The sequence below is a fragment of the Ambystoma mexicanum genome, chromosome 2p (genome assembly GCF_040938575.1).
Source record: "Ambystoma mexicanum isolate Mex_15411 chromosome 2p, UKY_AmexF1_1, whole genome shotgun sequence".
Classification (NCBI taxonomy): Eukaryota; Metazoa; Chordata; class Amphibia; order Caudata; family Ambystomatidae; genus Ambystoma; species Ambystoma mexicanum.
In genome coordinates, this window is record NC_090923.1 from 1,254,103,015 (window position 1) to 1,254,124,287 (window position 21,273).

The window sequence follows — 21,273 nt, forward strand, 5'->3', positions numbered from 1 at the left end:
TATTTCTCTTTTTCTCTTTTCGTTCTGTCTTTAAATCTGCTGTTAGTCTCCTCTTTTTGCTCCCCCTTGATCGTGCATCACGCCTTCCCTTCTTGACATTTCTCTTCTACCGTTTGAGCCTCATCTCCTACTACACAATCTCTGTATAGTTTATAAAAGTATCAGTTTCTCACTCTAGTCTATCTCTCCTCACCACTGAACTCTCCCTCTCACCCTCTCCCCTCTCCACCTTCTTTCTGTCCCTAAGCTTTCATACGCTCAGTCTCGTTTCTTTCCACTGGAACTCACTTCCTCTATGTATTTGCTCTTCTACTTATCTTCAAATTGGGTCTTCTCGCTCTCTCTTCTTTCAGATTCATACCTTCTTAAATATCAGCCATCGTTGGTGCACATTTATTGCAGTGTTTGTCATAATTTGTTCAGCACTTTTGAAAAAGCGGTATATAAATATCAATGAAATGTAAAATAGAAATGGAAGACTCTTGTCATTGGTTGATCAGAATGATGCATGTGCCATGTATTAGAATATGTGCCTGTTGTTGGTTTGTTCCCTTTACACTTGACAAAGTCCGCTTTTAGGTGTGAACGGTGAAGAGAAGCCTGCTGCTAGTGAAAGAGAGGGGCTTCAGGCAGAAGGGTAGGATGGGCAGTTCAGAAACACTGCAGTATCTCCTGCCCCTTACTTCCTACTGCTCTAGGACCGAGCTTCTAGGAAATCCTTGTGCCAGAACCAACTAAGGATACAGGGAATGAGCAGGTATGCAGCTTTGATCTGTCTTTAGGGGCTGTCCTTGCAGAGATAGGAAGGCTCTGTCAGAGGTTAGCATATGCACAAGGCGTCATCTGTCCCCACAGAGGTGGGGGCAGGGGGGTGATTCCTGGTGCTGGGAAGGAACTGCCTCACCCATCAACACCTATGTGCACTACAAAAGGGGGATTAAAGTGGAGGGGCTGCCTAAGGTGAGTTTGACTGATTCATATCTCGAAATGCACATGTTTACACAAGTTGGTGTGATTTCTGGGATCGTTTTCAACGGCAGAACGGTCGTTTACTACTTCACAGAGTATCATCCAAGGGTTTAGTCTGAAGGAATGGCTTCAGGAACAATCATTGGCAAAGCCAACAGTTTGTACTTTTGTGAAAGCATTAGATTGACATTTGCTAGGCCCGGTACTCACACATGTTTCCCAGCTTTTCCCTGTGCCCCTTCTGCTTAATCTCTCCCACCCCAGCCCAGCCCAAACCCCCAGCGCCCCCACCCCCACTTACCGGCTGCAGGCTCTGGGCTCCATCCTTTCATAATCTATATAGAGTGAACCCATGAAGCCCGACACACATGTCACGCTTCTGTGCGCTTCCTTTTGTGACTCGGGTTTCCGGGTTCCATCTATTTAGACTGCAAATGATGTTAGCAATATGATTGCAGTAACCTTACTAAAGGCTAACACCCTCCAACAAAACTTCCTCTCTCACACGGTCAGAGGTAGACCCAACATATTTGTATATAAAGGAGAAAGAGCACAAAAACTGATTTCCAGATTTTTCACTGATCTATATATAGACATGTGGTTGACAGCCTCCCTATACTTATAGTCCTGAAAAAATAGATCAAGTATGCACACTATGTACACAATACTAAAAAAATATTTTAATGAAGATTATGAATGAATAAAATACTCATAAAAATGTTCTGAAATGAACATGACCCAACATTCAACACATGGTGAAAACACAATGAAAATCAAATAACCAGGCAAATACTTAACAACAACAAACAGATTTGTACAACATAAATAACATGGTACAATTAATACACTATTTGAGTATGTAACTCAAATCACATAAAATCCCGACATGTTTCAGTTCTTCAAGGCTGTCATTGCATGAACTTTCTTCAGGGGAGAAAAGTACACGATTTCTTGATTGTCACCATGCAATCCAGGGCCACATGTAGGTTTCCAAATTCGAATCAAGGATTACTCCTAGAACAACAAACGAAGGGGGCCATCACTAAACACCACTAACCAATTTATCATATAGTCAGTACCATGCTCATATTGTAGCATTACATTCCTGTCCCTCTACCCCCAAAAGTGGAGTACCAGAAATATGGTCCAAAGATTGTGTTACAACCCTGCCAGCCGAAATATCAAAATTAAACACCTCTTAATAAATATTTGTAGTGCTGATACCTTCAGAACATCCACAAATAGCTCCAAACTTCCTCAGTCAAGTTTGTTATTGTTTCATAGAAGCTCTTAAATAGCTCAGAGTCTCAATTAGACCTGCAAACAAACACAGAACAACAAAACACGTTGCCTGTGAGAGTGTGTAACTGAAAAAAACGGTACAAAACCCAGCACCATCACCACTAATAGTGGCAAACTATTCTTTACCATCACCGGTGTAACCAGGGGGGCCTCATGGGCTACTTCTCTACTCAAACAGACCAACTAAATGATTAAAAGTGTGGCTCACAACAAGTAACGGTGAAGCACCCACCTCCGAATACTCATGGTGTCAAACTCCTTTCTACCATCATTAAAGTGTACCAGAAAGTGGCAAAGGAATACCTCATTTAAAGCTTCTAATGTCCAAAAACTTTAAAGGGACATCCTGTCCGTCATGGTCCAGTACACGTGACGTGTTTATACTTCCTTGATGTAATACAGCTAGAAGTGAAACACACGGGCGTGAGCGACTCTCCCCACTCAAGATAGACTCAAAACAAATGCGTGTCACATCCTCGCGTACTAAAAACAATCTAAATTGTACATATACTGAAATCCATATACATATTACCTGCGCAGCGGTGAAAAATCACAGATTAGGACCAGGAGGAGCTCCGATACATCCAGCATCAACAGCGCGTATTGACAGAGAACGCTATGCGCTTCCCATAGAAATAACGGAGGAAGGCTGTAGGTTGATGGATAAAAAAAGAGGACTGCAACGGCCGAAAAAGTGATATCTGTGCCGTAGGACACAAGATTACTAGTGGACTGCCTACAATTATGTGGCATTCAGGAAAACCAAAAATATGAATTACAAGGGTAAATACGCCTGTATTAAATAACGCAAACAGACTAACTAGACCATCATGGACATAGAAAAAGACTACCACTATACAGGGCTCCCTTCGGAGGTTGTGAAAGGAATGGAGGCAGCACCCATGGAAAAAGGTCCTGGATTGCATGTCAGCAAATATGTAGATAAATACATTCTATATATGGGGGGATGTGTAAAGGGTCACAAGCCAATAGTATTTAACACAGCTGATGATTTCACCCCATGGATGTCTACATGGTATACATCAATGTTATTCTATCTACACATTGGCCCTCATTAGGACCCTGGCGGTAAGGGGTTTACGCTAGCGTTAGCTGCGCCGACCCCTTACCGCCAATTCCGAGTTCCCAGAGCGCCATGGTCATTTTTCCGCCCGCTTTTTGCGGGCGTAAAAATCCATGGCGCTATGGGACCTCGGTGTTAATTACGCCACCGTAGTGTACGGTGGCGTAATTAACACCTTCCCCACTCCCATTGAGCCCTATGGGGCCGAAATGGGAATGGGGAAGGGTAAATGGGTCAATGGGGACTTACCGCCCCGCCGACCTCGGAATGGGGCGGTAAGTCCGCCATCCGCCATGGCGTAAAGGGACTTTGCGCCATGGCGGAAAAGTCCGCCGATGGCGGAATAAATCCGCCAGGGTCGTAATGAGGGCCATTGTATTTCAAACAGGCTATTAATGAACCCCTTGAAAAACACGAAATGGCATGATATAATCTTTTCAGTATAAGTCCCAACAGGACAATGAAAAAAAATGTTGTATTCCACAAATGGTGTACTTCAAAGACATGGAGCTACTAACATTGTTCTTTGCGTTGTGCATGTACATTACAAGTGGTATATTTCAAAGACGTGGATCTACTAACACTGTTTTACATTATGCATGTCCATTACAAATACATCCACAGGAATCTCTTTTCTCGCAGTGAAACAGGATAACACCAGTAACGAAATGTACAAATTTAGACATGTGTGTATTGCCACTCAATTTCTTCATTTAAACCTAGAACATGGCTCTGACATTTAAAGATCATTCTTTGCTCAAAAAGCACACGTTTTTGATCAGCATCTAAATTGCCATTGCCCCGTACCTTTTTTAGAATGACCCATCTAAAATCTTCATGGGAATGTTTCATTTGTACAAAATGTCTAATTTAAGGAGCTGTCATTATTTGATTCTTGATACAGCTACAATGTTCCACCATCCGGATGTGACATTTCCTGTTTGTCTTCCCAATATATTGTAAGCCATACAGGCATGTCATTAAATAGACCACATTTTCGGTGTTGCAATTAGTCATTTCATTCAATACCCATGTGGTAGTCGTGTTCAATATAATTTGTTCAATCTCTTTAGTGGAGGCATACATTACAAAATGTCTATTTGGGTATAGATCAGCAATATGATTGCAACATCTGTCATGTCATGTTACCTATCATGTCAAATTTCAGCATTTCAGTACCTAGACAGTGATGGTACCCAAATGTAGTAGTAGTAATGCAAACATTTATTAAGGCCAAACAAACTCCACACCAATCAGTCACAAGAAGCTACATATATTCAATTAAAATGGCAAGAAAAAAACTCAGATTAAAACAAAACAATAAATAAACCATACATTATTTTCAAATATCGTTTCAGAGTCAGAGAACCACAGCCACCAGTCAACCAGATTTGCTGATACACAAATGGGGTGGCCAAAAGAATAAGAAGACAACAGTTGACAAATCGTGAACATACTCCGCATTACGAGTTTGGCGGTGAAAGAAAAAGTGGAAGTCATTCTGTTTACCTCAATTTTTCCCACGTTTGGTGGCATTACCTCCAGCAGGCTTAGTAATACTGGAAATTATTGGAGGTAAAGTGGAGGAGCTACTCCAGCACTTTACCTCCAAAATTCGGCAGTATTACTATCCGCTAATTCCTCCTAAAGTAATACTGCCAAAAATCCCCAATGGAATCCAATGGACTACATAAAAAGGGGATTTACACTGCCACTTGTAATCCAGCGGTATTGCTGCCACAGGTAATGTACCTCCAGTGGTAATACCGCCAGACCAAGTGGCAGTAACAGTAATACAGAGAGTGGTATCTCAGTGGTATTACCGCCAAGATACCACCAGACTCGTAATGAGGCCCATAGTCCTGTAATGGCATTACTTGGCAAATGCCTACATAAGGGTCAAAACTATTGGATTTGCTGATGGCTTCTTTCTTAGCACTCTGGGACTTGCTGTTCTGGATTTCCCTGTCATACATTAAATTTTATAAGTCACAGAATGTATAGAAAATAGCAGGACTGAACTGACATTGAATGGTATGACATACATACATGTTTTAATGTATTCTTTTTTCTAAAAACCGAGAAACATGTGTTTGTAATTGTGTAGTGCAGAAGTCCTTTTGATCATGCTTTGCATCTGTTCTTTTGTAGTTTTGGCGGTTAAGTGGTGCTTCAGTGTCATCTAGAAGCCAAAAATATTGCATTGGAGTATAAATAGGAGTGAGATGGGATGTGAGGAGGGTCACATGTCTAGTGAGCGTTGTTTGGTTATTTACCCACCCATTGGCTGCCCATGGCCATGCCAATCTCTATGGTGGTCTCTGACCAAAAGTACATCCTCCTGGGATCTCTTCTAGCTACCTCTATCAAGAAGAAAAAATCAAACTTTGTGCGGTTTTGTGCTGTGGTATGCCTGCATGTGTTAGTTCTAAGCAGTCTTTTGAGACTTGCTGGCTTAATTGTACCTGCAAGTTTGCTACTGGTATAAACAGTGCCTTCAGCCACTTGATTTTTAAGGAAAACGTGTTCCCTCATCCGCTGCTTGCACTGAAGTCCTGTCAACAATAACCATTGGCAAAGCCAAGACGTTTGGCTTGTGAATAGGAATTACACAGACATTTGCCAGTCAGTGATATCATATGCCCAGGTACCCACGCCACTTTCCAGCTGTTCTCATGTTATGGCCCAATAGTACCATTATGGCAGTGCATTGCAAATGCCTAACCCATACCTACACAAAACCCGAAACGGTTGGCTTCCAAATGGTTGCTTAATTTAAAAGCGTCACGTGGAAACGACTGGCTACACACAATTGGGAATGCTCTCGTGACACAGGTTCGGGGAAAGCAAGACGTCGGCAGTGTAATGCGAAGCTTTAATTGTGTCGCATTGAATGGGAAGACGCCGAGGGCCTTGGGACATCGCACGCTCCTGGGCTGTCTTCCTGTGGAGGGCGGGATACGCAGCCTCGCCAGACATCAGACACTGGTCTGCAAATGTCTTGCAATGTTGCGCAGTGAGTCACTTCCACACAGACAGCCGGGCCCCACGCAGCTGGCTTTTCCCAGGCAGACTGGCGCAGATTGTATCTGAGAAGAAATGTCGAAAAGAATGCGCCCCGTGATCTCTCACTGTCTGAAAATATGAAACTTGGGTGTAGGATTTTTAAAATGTGGTTTCTATTAAAACGAAAACGCCAATGACCTGTCTGAGAGTCTAACTCCATATTTACTGTATAACATTAGTGAACCCTTTGTCGAAACGCAGTTCCTGATCTGTGAGTTGGGAGCACGAGAAAAGATTCCACGAATTTTTGTTTTACTTATATAACCTTATGTTTGAATGGCTTCAAGAACCATTGTCGTTTCAAAGAGTGCATATAATGTAACACCTCCCTTGCTTTTTAAATCATATTTTTTATTTTCCAAAACGGATCTACGCGATTTCGCCGAGTTTTTTTTTTTTCGCGGCCGATTCAATCGAATTTTTTTTAAAAACCCCATTTTGCTGCATAATAATGCGGTTGGACACCCCCCGCAACCTCGCTCATTAATTATAAACCCATCCATCCCCCATCTAATTTTCGGGCGAAATGTGGTAAAAAAATGTTGATGAAATCGGTCGCGAAAAGAAAGCTGCGCATTAAAACGACCTATACGTTCTAGACTATAACTAGCTTCAGTTACAATGAACAAGGATCAGACTGGGTCACGATATCTTTATTACATTCAAAAGGTCCGTGCTTAATGCTGAAGGCAGCTGACAAAGGAAGCACCCAACGAATGTGGGTTTTAAAATGAGAATGGCCAGACTGAGGAGTGTTTCAGAAAATGTTTGGTTAGCTCAAGCTATGTCACGTGGCATTCGCAAAGCACTCACCAGACTTCTACATTTCGGGAGGGGGGGAGGGGTTAGCGGGGTCACTTTAGATACTTGGTGGGGCAAACTTAGAGGCTCCAGCCCCTCTGTTCTACCACAAGTGTTGTCTGGCGGGGAGCCCATTCATCCCTCTTTCCCCACCCGTCCCGCTCCTACCAACCACCCCACAAACCCCCACCTCCCACCCTCTAGCCGCCAGATCAGCTCACACGCACACACAGCACGCACGCACGCACACACACACACACCACCCCCCCTCCTGACCTCCCCTGGGGATCGTGTTGCTCCGTGTCCTCTTGCTTCCAAGGCGAGCATGTTGCCCCTCAGCTATCCTCCCGAGACACATACACAATTACACATTCGCTCATTTATTTAAACAACCCATTGATCATACGCTCACTCATTTACATGCGCACCCAGCACCCATACACTCCTTCAGGCATACATTGTTTGTTTGTTTTTTTATTTGTATAGCGCTCCAAACCCAGAGGTAGAAGGGCGCTTAAGAAGACGGTTACATAGATGTGGAGAATCTCTGTGTTACATACTTAATACATAAAACCAAGCTAGAGTTACATACATATATTGTAAGAGAAATGCAGTTTACAGTTAGATTTTTAACAATATGCAGATTGGCAATATGCAAATTCTATATACAGTAATTTACAATGCATGTAGCAGTTTACCCAGCGGGGGAGTGGGTCAGGAGTAGGTCAGTGGTGCTATTCTTTTTTCAGGAGCCAGCTAATGACCTGCTTCCTAAAGATCTGGAAGGACTCAATAGATTGATGTTGAACGGTAGGGTGTTCCAGAGTTGGGAGGCGAGTACTGTGAAACTGGTCCCTCCGGCTCTTTCTAAGTGGAATCTGGGCACTGTCAGGCATAGAGTGTTGGAGGATCTGGTAGTTCTGGTGGCAGATTTCATGGTGAATTTATTGGTTAGTTAGGGTGGTGCAAGGTGATTAAGGGCCTTGTATGTAAGGCAGATGGTTTTCAAGTCAATTTTCTGGCATATGGAGAGCCACTTGCAGGATTTCCTAGCAGTGGAGATATGCTCTCGCCTGGGATTGTTGAGGGCTGCGCGCAGAGCGTTAATTTGTAGTACCTGTAGTACCTGTAGTTTGTTGATTATGGATTGGTTGGCCCCTAGGTACAGGCTGTTGCAGTAGTCCAGTTTGGATTGTATGAGGGCTCTGGCGAGCGTGAGGCAGCTATTGGTGATAGGAAAGGTCTGCTGGCCCTGATAAGCTTGCTGGTATAGGCCGAGGCTGAGGCGATCATATTAGTTTGTTTGGAGAGGTTAGGGCTGGCATCCAGGTAGAAGCCGAGGGTTGTCACGCTTTTGGCAATAGGGATGCTGTGACCATCGATCGTGATGTTATTGTAGCTGGGATCAAGTTTGGTCAGGCTGCTGGGGGAGCCGACAATGAGGAGTTCAGTTTTCTCATCATTCAGGCAGAGGCCGTGAGAGGCCATCCATGCCTGAATGATGGAGAATATTTTGTTGATCCGGGTGACATCTGCTTGATAGTTGCCTGTTATGGTGAGGAGTATCTGGGTGTCATCTGTGTAATTCGTGTAGGTGACAGCCAGACGGTCCAGTTGGTCAAATAAAGGCTTTGTAAATATGTTGTACCAAGTGGGGGATACACAGGAGCCCTGTGGGACACCACATGAGATGGGGATGGGGTCTGCAGCAGCAGTTGTTGAGAAGACCCTCATGGTTCTGTTAGCCAGGAAGGATTGTATCCAGGTGATGGCCCAGGAGGAGAAGTGAGCTGCGGTGGCTAGGTGATTGCCGAGGATTTTGTGGCTGACCAAATCAAAGGCAGCTGAGAGGTCTAGGAGGAGTAGGATCGCGGAATTGCCTTTGTCTTTAATTTCATCAATCTGGCTTTTGAGATCAACAAGGGCAGTTTCTGTTCCATGTTGAGGTCTGAAGCCAGATTGACGTATTCCTAGCAGTTGGTTGGTTTCCAAGTATTCCTGGATTTGGATGTAGGCGACTCTGTCCAGGATTTTTAGAAGGAATGGGACTGTGGTGATGGGTCTGTAGTTGGTGGTTCTTCCAACTGAAATCTCCTCCGTAAAGGGGTAAGAATGGGAAAAAAATATGTGAACACCCTGGGGTTTGATTTTGTACGCCGTGCCCCCATAGAAATTGCACACAATTTCACGCTACAAGCCATGGAAAAAGATAAATCAGAAACAGGAAAGATTTACAGCTTAGCCCCTTCAAACAAAACGCTCTAAAACGTCCAACAAAATTGCATGGCCACCATGGGAATAATCATAAGGAGAAGGCTGCAAGAGTAAAAAAAAAAAACTACGGGTAGATAATGAAGGCAATCAAAGACAACTTAAAGTCGGCCTGCTAAATACTTGATCACTAAATAAACATGCGCAAGTCGTGCATGACTTAATAATAGATGAAGCTATAGATAGACAACATCGACTTTAGGGTTATGAATTCGGACCCCACCATGGAAAGTGGGAATCAACTGGATTGGGTTAGTACCAATAACCTGGAGACCAATGGTTTCATAACCAAACCTTGTATCTGGTCGGACCATTCCATAGTGACTTTTTCATTGACTATAAAAAACCCAATGAGGAACATCAAGGGAAATGAGCCAAAAAAGAATCAGTAACAGAAACTATAAAGAAAATAGAGGCGGTACACCTTGAGCAATGTATAGAGAAAACACCAAAGGATTCTAAAGAGGAAGACTCGTGTGATGAATAGGTTGCAAATTTCCTACTTCATGCCAAACAAATGGTGGAACAAAAAGCACCTCTAAAAACTAAGTCAGTAAGACCTAACAATAACCATCAAAAATGGTTCAACCACACCCTAGTCGCACTGAAAAAAGAAAAAAGGAGAAGAGAGGACAGATGGCAATAAATCCATCCCTGGAAAACAAAGAAAGATGGAAAGAAAGTGAGAAAACTTACAGAAAATTCGTATGTAACACAAAAAAAATGACTTTAACAAACAAATAAAGGCAGCAGAAAAACATGACTGTTAGACTGATTGAAATTCTTAAAACAATCGAAAAGCCCAAAGCACTAGCTCCACCTTACTCACTGTCTCAGGAAGACTGTGACAAAGTACAATCAGCCTTCACAGAAAAAATCAAAAAGTCAAAGGACATGCTAAGGAAGGCTCAAAAAGAGTCACCGGGCCAATCACACCTTTCTTTAGGAGTGGAGATTCCGAGCCATCAGGAACCTTTTAACTTCAAAAAAGTCACCACAGAAAAAATGCTAAGAATCTTAAACTCGATGAAACCTACCACATGCGCTGAAAACATCATTCCCCCTAAACTCATTCTGAAAAATCCAAACATCTTTGCCCCCCTACTCACCAAGATGGTGAATGCCTCCGTTTGTGATGGCCGTGTCCCAGATAACATTAAAATGGTCACCACAACACCATTAGTAAAGAAACCGCAGTTAGATCAAAGGGACCCAGGAAACTTAAGACTGATCGCAAATTGCAATTTCCTTCTCAAGGTGTTAGATAAGATTGCCACTTCCCAATTGCAGACATACGTAGAAGGTAATGAGATCCTACACAACCAGCAATCCGGATTTAGTACAGCCCACAGCACTGAAAAGGCAATGCTGGACCTACAGTCTCAGATGATAAGCATTGTGGAAAAGAAGAGCACTGGGCTACTTATACTTCTCGATCTCAGTGTAGCGTTGGATCTCTTGGATCACAATCAGCTCAAACTCACACTTTAGAAGGGTGTAAACTGCTCCACAGAAGCAATCAGTTGGCTAACAAAATTTCTTTCAGACAGAAAATCTAAGGTCCACTGGGGGAATAATTTCCCCTTTGATGAGATCATCAGCTTTGGAGTACCACAAGGGCCAAGCCTTTCACCACTGCTTTTCAATTTATACATAAGGTTCCTTTGTGTGGTCCTTGATAAAATTGGAGCTTTTTTCACAAACTACACTGATGACACCCAGCTGGTGGTCGTACTGGGTGGAACCTACACCCAGGACAGTGCCAATGTGGAGGCACTCTACAAATCAATCGAGACTTGGATTAACAAAAATTGTCTGTGCTTAAATGCCAAGAAGACAGAGCTAATGGTCTCCGGTACAAACGAAGCTAGGGCCAAACTCAACCACCAATATGAATCCTTTCTCATTAATGATTCCCAGATAAAGGGTGTCAACAAATAAAAAATCGCTAGGGATCTATATGGAAGCGTCCTTGAGTGCAGTGCCACAGGTTCTGCAACTAAATAAGAACTGCTCCTACTATCTCAAGCTCCTCAGGACAATCCGCCCTTACCTGAGTGAGGAAAACTGTACAACAAGTTCAAGAGCGACCATATTGTCCAGACTGGACTATGGTAATGCACTCATGCCAGGTGGCCAACAAGGAGCACATAACCAAGTGCCAAACAATTCAGAACAGTGCGGTGAGGATAATAAAAAGGAAAACTAAAAAGGAACACATCACTGAAATTAGAAGAAACTTGCACTGGCTATCTGTGGAGGACAGAATTCAATTTAAGGCCTTGACACATAGGTGCCTACACGGGAAAGCCCCAGTATACCTTTAAAAGAAAGGTTGCCTACATGCTGGGCCACGCGCTTAGATCAGATTCTAAAGGCCAAATAGAGTTAGCAAGGTTTCAGAAAACTAATGGGCTGGGCAAGCCTTCCACATCAAAGCCGCCACTAAATGGCATAATCTGCCGTTACAGATCAGGCTTGAACAGAAATACACCATCTTCCGTAAAAAACGTAAAACCCATCTTTTCAGATAATGACCCCCTGAACCAGTCAAATGTCCTTATGATACTATTTGCTTGATTTATGTTGTCTAGTGACCTGGATACACCTGTATCAGTCCTTCGTCTTCATGTAGGAGCCCCGATGCTTGCGAGTTTATGGCGCAATATAAACAAATAAATAAATGAAATAAAATAAAATCGCTGGATGTAGAGAAGTCCCAGACAACCTTGTGGATGATGCAAAGGGTCTTGAATTTGATCCTTGCGGATACTGTGAGCCAGTGGAGACATTTTAGGGCAGGAGAGATACTGTCCCAGGGCTTGAGGCCAAGGATAATTCTTGCAATCCTATTCTGGATTAGTTGAAGGGGGCAAAGGGAGGAAAGAGGCAGATTGAGGAAGAGGCTGTTGCAGTTGTCCAGCGTAGAGAGAACAAGGGCTCTGGAGACGTTGAGCTTCTGGGGGAAGGTGAGGAAAGGTAGAATGCCGGGCAGCTGAAAGTTGGACTTCTTGGCAAATTCTGTGATGTGAGGAGAGAAAGACGTTTAAATCTAGAATTACTTGGTATTACTGAAACTTGGATTTCACTCACCAGTACCTCTATACCTGCATCACTATTTACCTTTGCTACGTCCTTTTGCCATACCCCCGTGTCTCCTCCCGGGGAGGTGGCACTGGTATCTTATATAATTCTTCTTTTACTCTTATTCCTCATGCTTTGACTTTACTTAATTTCTCTTCATTTGAATTTTCATATTCCATTATTTCTGCTGTAGATCTACAATCTCATTCTTGATTATTTACCATCCACCTGGTCCATTAGCCTCATTCTGTGAGGACATTGATGCATTGTTGTCTTTTTTGCTCCCTACTGCTATTCTACTTATAGTTCTCGGCGGCTTTATCCTCCATCTCTTAACTACACACTCTTCTCTCCCGATCCTTTATATTCTTGATTCTCATTATCTAGCTCCTCTTTCTACTCCTCCTTCTAACATCTCAGGCTTTTGATTAGATCTTATATTTAGTTCCTCTCTTACTACATCCCCAGTGTCCTCTCTTCCGGTCTATCTGTCAGACCATAATCTTCTTTTGCTTCCTATTGCTCCAAATTTTTCCTCTCGCACTTCGCCTCTTTCAGCCCCTCCATCATACTCACACCCGATCTGCGTAATTTCAATACTACACTTTTCATTTCTACTAGCACTTTTAAATTGGTGTCTCATGCATCGTTTTCCACTTTGGCAGTGGATGAGGCTGCTTCTGTCGTTTCTTCTTCGCTTTCTTCATCTCTTAACTTACTATACCCTTCTTCAACTTTCTACCCTACACGAAAACCTCCTCAACCTTGGCTTACCCCGATGTGTGCGCGATGCGACATGGTCTCCACCGTTTAGAACGATGCTGGTTATAGCTGCAAGGAACTACAGTTCTTTTGCATCTTACCATGCTCTCTATGAGAATTGTCTTTGCTCTGCTAAACAATCTTACTTCTCTGATCTCTTACACTCACCGTCCTCTCATTCGACTTTTTCAAACTTTTTCTCAACTTCTTTCTTATATATTTTTTTTAATGTGTTTATAGAGGGCTGCAGCCCGCAGGCATCAGGGCGCTGAACAGAGAGACCAGGACAACAGAAAAATAACAGGACATATGTGTACTGTCAGTTGGTGATGTGTAGGGGTCAAGTAGTTGCTGGCTTATCTAAAAAGTACTGTTTTCAAGTTCTTTCTAAACTAGAGGTAGTTTGGTTCAAGTCTAAGGTGGAGTGGAAGTTTATTTTATCTTGCAGTAGTTTGGCAGGGAACGCCCGTGCAAGTCTGTTTGATTTTTTTGTGTGTCTTGCTTTAACCAGCCCTTTGTTTTTGGATCTTAAGGTCCGACCAGGCACGTATGGGCTGATTTGCTTTTTTAGATATTCAGGGGCAGCTCCGTATATACAGTGGTGAACCAGGAACATTGATATAAAGGTGATTCGATCTTCGATCGATATCCAATGAAGGGCTTTTCTCTTGTCGGAGATATGATCCCTTTTTGATTTGCCTGTGATTGTTCTTAAAGCATTGTTTTGAACAATTTGGCATTGTTTGATGCACTTGTTGCTGGCCCCTATCATAAGAGAGTTCCCATAGTCAAGCCTAGATTAAATGATAGCTCTAGCGAGGGTAGAGCTATTTTGTTGACTTAAGGGGGGTCTGATTTGTATCAGCAGTTTTTGGTGGTACCGGCAGGTTTGTTTGAGATGTGCAACATGCTCATCTGCTCCCAGCCAAGCCTGTAAGTATACGCCAAGCGTCTTTACTTTGTCTGAGACTGTAAAAGCAAATTAACTATCATGGCTGAGTACCACAAAAGGAAATACACCAAACACAGGCTTATAAAGATTCACAGATCTTTATTCTACTGCGCAGTTACAAAGAAACAAATTCAGATAGCTATCTGGCCCTCAGTACATCACAGTGAGTACCAGCTCTTCAGTGTGAGGAGTGAGAGGTACTGGACATCTGGACATTCGCACTTTTATACAATTTAGTAATAATGTCCAGCCCCTCTGCAGGTTAATAATCTGTAGTCTAGAGTTCGTGCCGAGTTCACTTATGGCTCAGACAATGATATGCACACGGATTACATTTGGTTTACATTTCAGATAAGTTACAATGGCAAAGTGTATCGCTGATTTTAGCAGTAAGCCTTAGCACATATCCCTTCACAATGCGTTACAGCCAGTGTCCACGCTCAACATTTGCATTACATTGTCTTCGATGTATGTTCGTGGATGAGGCTTATTGGTGCAGACAATCCTAAAACCACAAGTCATGTATGGGACAAGGTCTCATTACCCAGTCTAAACATTCGGCCACGGACAGTCTAACCATTAACTACGTGCAAAGGTGGGGAAGGCTCGGTTACAAGTTGGAAACACAGTCCACCATTTTAGAACACAGAATTACATATGAACAGAAATCAAAATGGTGGATGATCCTAAAATGGTGGCGAAGTCGATCTAAAATCGTAACTTTGCAACGCGTCTTCTTCGCAGAGCGACTAGGCTTAGGTCAATATATATTAGAAAGGAGGCAAATATGATTTACCGTTTAACAAGACCTTAACCGTTGTGCTTTTTATTTTGAATGCCGCATAGGCTAGGACAAGTTTGGCTCTGGTTTGGGTAGAACCAAAGACCATAAGCTTGGTTTTCCCTCCATTGAGGCACATCCAGTTGGTCTTCATCCATGCCTAAATGGGGTTATAGATGGAATTGAGCTTGTCGTTGTCAACAGTGTGACAGCCAGTCAATTCTATGACCAGCTGTGTGTCATCTACAAAGTTGATAAAGAATATTCCCAAGTTGGTGAGGGGGGTGCAGAGACAACGCATATAGATGCTAAATAAGAGGGGCAAAAAGCTGGCTCCCTGAGGCACCCCACAGTCTACTGGCTGGTGGGCTGATGAATGGTTGCCCCATTGAATCCTGGAATTCCTATTTCCACGAAACAAGGAAATCCACTCGATGGCTTCCCGGGAGCAGTTGCCTGCCGTATCCAGGGCCTCTCGGAGCTTCTGGTGATCCAGCAAATCAAAAGCTGCCGAGAGGTCCAATAGGATCAGCAGTCCAGATTCTCCCCTGACCATTATCTCCATCATTTTTGTCTGAAGATCCAGTAAAGCCAATTCCATTCCGTGGGCTTCTCTGAAGCCGGATTGTTGGGCATGCAGTAAGTTATTTAGATCAATGTATTTTTGCAGTTGGCTTGTAGCAACCTTATCCATGATCTTTAGCAAAAATTAGCAGTTCATGATGGGGTGAAGGGTAACCAGATCTCGTTGATCCAGGCTAGGTTTTTTTTACTAGAGGTGTCACAGTTATGGTTTTGATGGAAGTGGGCAACTTGTGGTCTCTGAATGAGGAGTTGACCATTTGACAGAGGAAAGGAGCAAACAACTCAGCGTTATCAAGAAACAACTCTGGGGTAAGATATTTTCTGAGCAAGAAGTACATTTGGTAGTTGATAAGAATTTAGTCATCTCGTTCACTGAGACTGGGGAAAAGTGAAATCTCGCCATCTCAGAATGCTCCGGCGCTGTAACAGAAACAGATTTGAGTAGTGGTGAGTTGACTATCATACAGGATTTGATGTTTTCCCTGGCCTTCACGATTTTATTGGAGAATGCCGTTTGGACAGTCTCGCAAACTTTTTTTGAATTTTGAAATGGTGGGGATACAGTTTCAGGCTTTTCAACTGATTTTAAAATTTGGGACAGTTTACCTGTGGAGTTGGAGGCAGAGGTAATCTGTTCATTGTAGTGATCTTTTTTTGCTAATGTCAACTTTTCTTTATAGGTGTGGTCTAACCTTTTCCAATTTTCCTTATTACTAATGGAGCAGTCTTTTTGCCATTTCCTTTCTGCTTTCCTCTTTTCTTTTTTTAGTCTACAGGTTTCTGCATTAAACCAGTTTTGGTGGTTTTTATTTGGTCTTGCTAGCTTCTGTTTAAGCGGTTGTGTTGGTCAAGGATTTCTGTAAAGTGATTATTAAAATTGGTTATTAGTTTCTCACAGGCGTCTTCTTCACTCAAGATATTCATGATGTGGGTTATACCTTGTGTGAGGATAGCTGGTGTCATCTTTTTGAGGTTTCTATGTTGTGTTGTATTTGGGGAGTTCTTTGATTTCTTGACATTTTCATTCGGTGTAAGTCTTAGCTGAATTTTATGATGGTCGGACCAAATGCAAGGATAGGTACCAAGAATCGGGGTGTTCACGTTGTTGGTGATAGCCCAGTTCAGTTGGTTCCCTTTGTTGGGGGTGGGCTCTGTGTTTATTACCAGGAAGTCTATTGAATTAAGATCTTTCTTGAGAGATAGGGCATCCTTGTCTTGGGGATTCGCTCTCCACCAATTGAGATCCCCTAATAATATTGTCCCTGTGTTGGGTCCCAATAGGGTGTTTAGGAGGTGGATTAGCTCGTCATTGAAGTCAGATATCAATGACAGTGGCCTGTAGATGGCTATAAGGTTAATACTACTGTTGTTTGTGGGTGTCATTTTTAGCATGATTATTTCACACTTATTACATCAAATAGGTGAGGGGAAAGAGATTCAGGTCCTGTTTGGCTATTATAGCCACTCCTCTCCCTTTGCCTACCTCCCTGTTTAAAAAAAGATATTGTATCCTTCTGGGGCTGCGGCGTCAGTGGTAGGATCTGTCGGTTCCTGTAACCATGTTTCAGTGAGACACAATGGGCCTCATTACACGGACGGCGGTGGATCAAGGTGCTATTAGCACCTTGGTCCATGCTGGTAAAATACCGGCACCGCCTTGGTGGAAAGGGGAATTACCGCCCTATTCCAAGGTTGGTGGGGCGGTAATTCCCCCTTCCCCCATTGCCCTTCCCCATTCCCATATTTGCACCATAGGGCATAATGGGAATGGGGAAGGTGCTAATTACGGCACCGCAAATTGCGGTACCGTAATTAGCTCCCTGGTCCCTTTGCGGGTTGGTTTTTAACGCCTGCAAAAAGCAGGCGTTAAAGTCTCCAACCCGCAAAGGGACCTTATAGTAAGGCGGTAAGGGTTAACGGTCACCGGTACCATTAACGGTGACCGTTAACCCTTACCGCCGTCCGTGTAATGAGGCCCAATATGTCCAGTTTGTCATGCGTGATATAATCGTGTAAATCTTGAGCATGGTTGTTCATGGATCTCGTGTGAAGGAGTTCTATATTAATGTCAAGAGATTTGGTTGCAGTGTCCACCTTTTGAGCATGCCCTAGTTTAGTAGGCGCATGTTCGAGTGGAGTGGTTGTAGGTTGCCCAGAATTAGTAAGAATAGTCTCTTTAGGTTTGATGGGGAATAAGGTGTGTTCAGCCTCTGGAATGATAGAGATGTGGCAGACGTCTGGTGTGGTTTCCAAGGGGTTGGTTATAGAGGTGGACTGTAGCAGGTCATGTATAGTTTCTATGATTTTCTTGACTACTGATATGTGGAGTAGTCGTTTTGCCTGGATGAGGAGCTGGCATGACTTCAAATAACCCATACTTTAGCCGCCTTCTGGTGGGTCCAGAGGGACTGGGTGTCAGTGTATAGCAGAGTTTTGCGCCAAGCACCATTTTACGGCGTGGACCAGTACAGACCGGCTGGTCGCTGAAGCGCCAGCGCTGAAGTGCCCGACGTGTACAGTGGTACAGTTTCCTATTTCCTATTTTCAATTTCAATATTCTGAAATAATGCTACGGTGTGACAGCAAGTTAACGGGAGTGTAGCTACTTCCTTACCTGGGAAGTTGCGGAATGAGGGGGGGTTAAATGTGAGAACCGGCAGGACCGGCGCAGACAAGCTGGTCGCTGAAGTGCCGGCGCTTAAGCGCCTGACGTTTCCCGCTAAGTGACGCCAGTACTGCTGGGAGCTGTAGTTCCCAACAAAGACTGCCTACTTCCAGTCGTGCGTGTGGCCTGAAAATCGCGGCTTGCTGGCAGGGAGGAGCGTAGTAGTTCTTCAAAGGTGAGTATGGTCACAATTAAGCAGATAACAATGCTAGGTGTGCTGTGTGCTGAAGTTTAAAAGATCCTCCAGCACCCGTGTACGCAGACTGACACACGTAATAGGCAATATGTTGCAGTACATAAACAAAGCAAGTACAGACTTTGAAAAGTAAAGCGATCAATTGCAGAATATGAATGTAAATTCTGGGTCACACTTGCAATATTACAATTTGGCAATCACAAGAAGGATCAGAATACAGTTGTACAGTTTCCTATTTCCAATTTCCAATTTCAATATTCTGAATTAACGGTACAGCGTGACAGCAAGTCAACGGCAGTGTAGCTACTTCCTGTGTAGCTACTTCTTCTGCTATTCCTGATCCCTCAACTAATTCCACCCTTTCCCCCACAGATCTCATGCTCTATTTTACTTCTAAGGTCTCCTTCTTTAGATCTGCAATTGAATCGTCCAGCATGCTAGTTGTTCCTTTGACCCCTTCTTTCTCTCTCGTATCTCCCAAGGGGACATTTGCTGGTTTTGTTCCCATCACCAATGAGGACATCTTTCTTCTCCTTGCTCATGCTCACCCTACCTCTTTCCCACTGGATCCTTTACCATCTGCACTTATCCTTAAAGCCTACCCTCCACCTTGTTCCCTATCTCACAATTCTGTTTAACTCTTGTCTATTCTCTTCAGTTTTTCCATCTTCATTGAAGCAGGCTATCATTATTCCAATTTTGAAAGAACCTTCTGCTGATGTATCCTCCGCCTCTAATTTTCATCCTATTTTGCTTCTACCATATCTTTCTAAAATTCTATATCTATTGTTTATTCTCAGTTTTCTGCTTTTGTTTCTTGTAATTCTATTCCTTGTTTTCAATCTGGGATCCGCCCTGGTTATTCTACTGAGACAGCTCTTCTCTCTGTTTTGGACTCTCTTCTATCTGCGCGTCATGCTAAGCACTCTTCTCTTCATACTCTTTTGGATCTTTCTGCAGCTTTCGACACTGTTGATCACACACCTCTACTGTCTGCCCTTTCTCTTTTGGCTTTTCTGGGCCTACTTTATCTTGGTTTGAGTCATACCTGTCCCAGAGGACTTTTATTCTAAAACATGTCCATTAATCTATGGTGTTCCTCAAGGTTCGGTTCTTGGTCCTTTCTTTTTTTCTCTTTATACCTCCTCACTTGCTGGGGTTATTTCTTCTTTTGGATTCTCTCATCACTTTTATGTTGATGATACTCAGCTCTTCCTTTCCGAACTTCACTGATGATATCCATCTTAAACTCAGTGCCTGTCTTCTCGCCATTCAGTCTTGGATGTCAGACCACTTCTTGGTACCCAATGCTGCAAAAACTGAGGTTATTTTCTTTCCTTCCACCACTATTTCTCCCTCTCCGCCCCCTCCATTCATATCATTTCCCCCTTCAAAGCTACCTACATCTTCCGTGGGCCATAATCTGGGTCTTTATATTGATTCAGATCTTTCCTTCAGTCACCATATTTCCCTATCTGCCCGTTCCTGTCGATTTCGTTTGTACAACATTCGAAAAGCCTGTCCTTTCATTACTTTTAAGGCCACTTAACTGTTCGTGTGTGCCCTCATTTTAACGAGGCTCTTCACTCTTCTTCCGCACTTTCTGGACTTCCTTTATCTCGTCTTGCTCCATTGAAATCTGTATTTAATGCTTCTATTTGTGTTCTCTGTCTTCTTGCACCTCGTGATTCTATTTCATCTTCTCTTACTGATCTTGGATGGCTCCCTTTTCGTCATCATTTGAAGGTTAATTTTCTATGTCTAGTTTGTAAATCCCTCCATGGTCTTGCACCCCCTTATCTTTCTTCTTTAATCTCATTCTACTCTCCTTCTCGTTCACTTTGTTCTGCTTCTCATTATCTTCTTAAAGTTCCTCGTCCTCCATGTGCTCAATCTTGTTTCCGTTCTGTATCTCTTTTGGCACCTGTACACTGTAATGCTCTCGCACTCTCTCTTTGCTCCTTCACTGTTTACTTATCCTTTCGGGTTTCTCTGCGATCCTACTTCTTTTCGACTGGTTAATGGAGGTTATTGTAACCATAGATGTATGCCGTGTGTCACATTTTAATTAAATTTTATTGTACCGTTTTAGTTCTTATGTTCAGCGCTTTGGTGTAAGGCGCTATATAAAACCAAATAAAATACAAAATACAAATACAAAAGAGAGAGAGGAGCCAAAGATGATCCCAAGGTTTTTTGCCTCACAAGTGGGTGAGGGAAGTGGACCTAAGGAGTCAGGCCACAGAGTGGGGGAGACAAGGAGCAGACGTCCCATTGAAAAGGATCTCTGTCTTACTGGCATTAAGGCAGAAATCATGGGCAGAACACCATGCCTGAATGGCAGTCAGCCAGTCGGGTATGAGGGAGGAGGCAGAGGAGGTAGAGGATGGCAGCTTGAAAGAGAGCTGTGTGCTGTCTGCATAACACTAGAAGTGGGGTAGGGGAAGGTGGAGATCAGGTGGGCCAAAGGGGCCACGTAGATGTTGAAGATCCATGGCGATAGGCTAGAGCCCTGAGGGGAGCCATAGGTAGAGAGTGAGGTGGAGGAGAGAAAAGGAGCCAATTGCACTTGGGATGGTCGGTCTGAAAGGAAGGAGGCAGGAGAACCCTGAACACTTGATTAGGCATGAGTTGAGACTTCAATCATCATAGTCTAAAGTTGTGTGGCCATACTGGCATTACTTTCTTTGCCTGATCAAATAAGTAATGGCATATTAGGGGAGCTGCTAGTTCTTAAGGATGGAGGTTGGTTCCT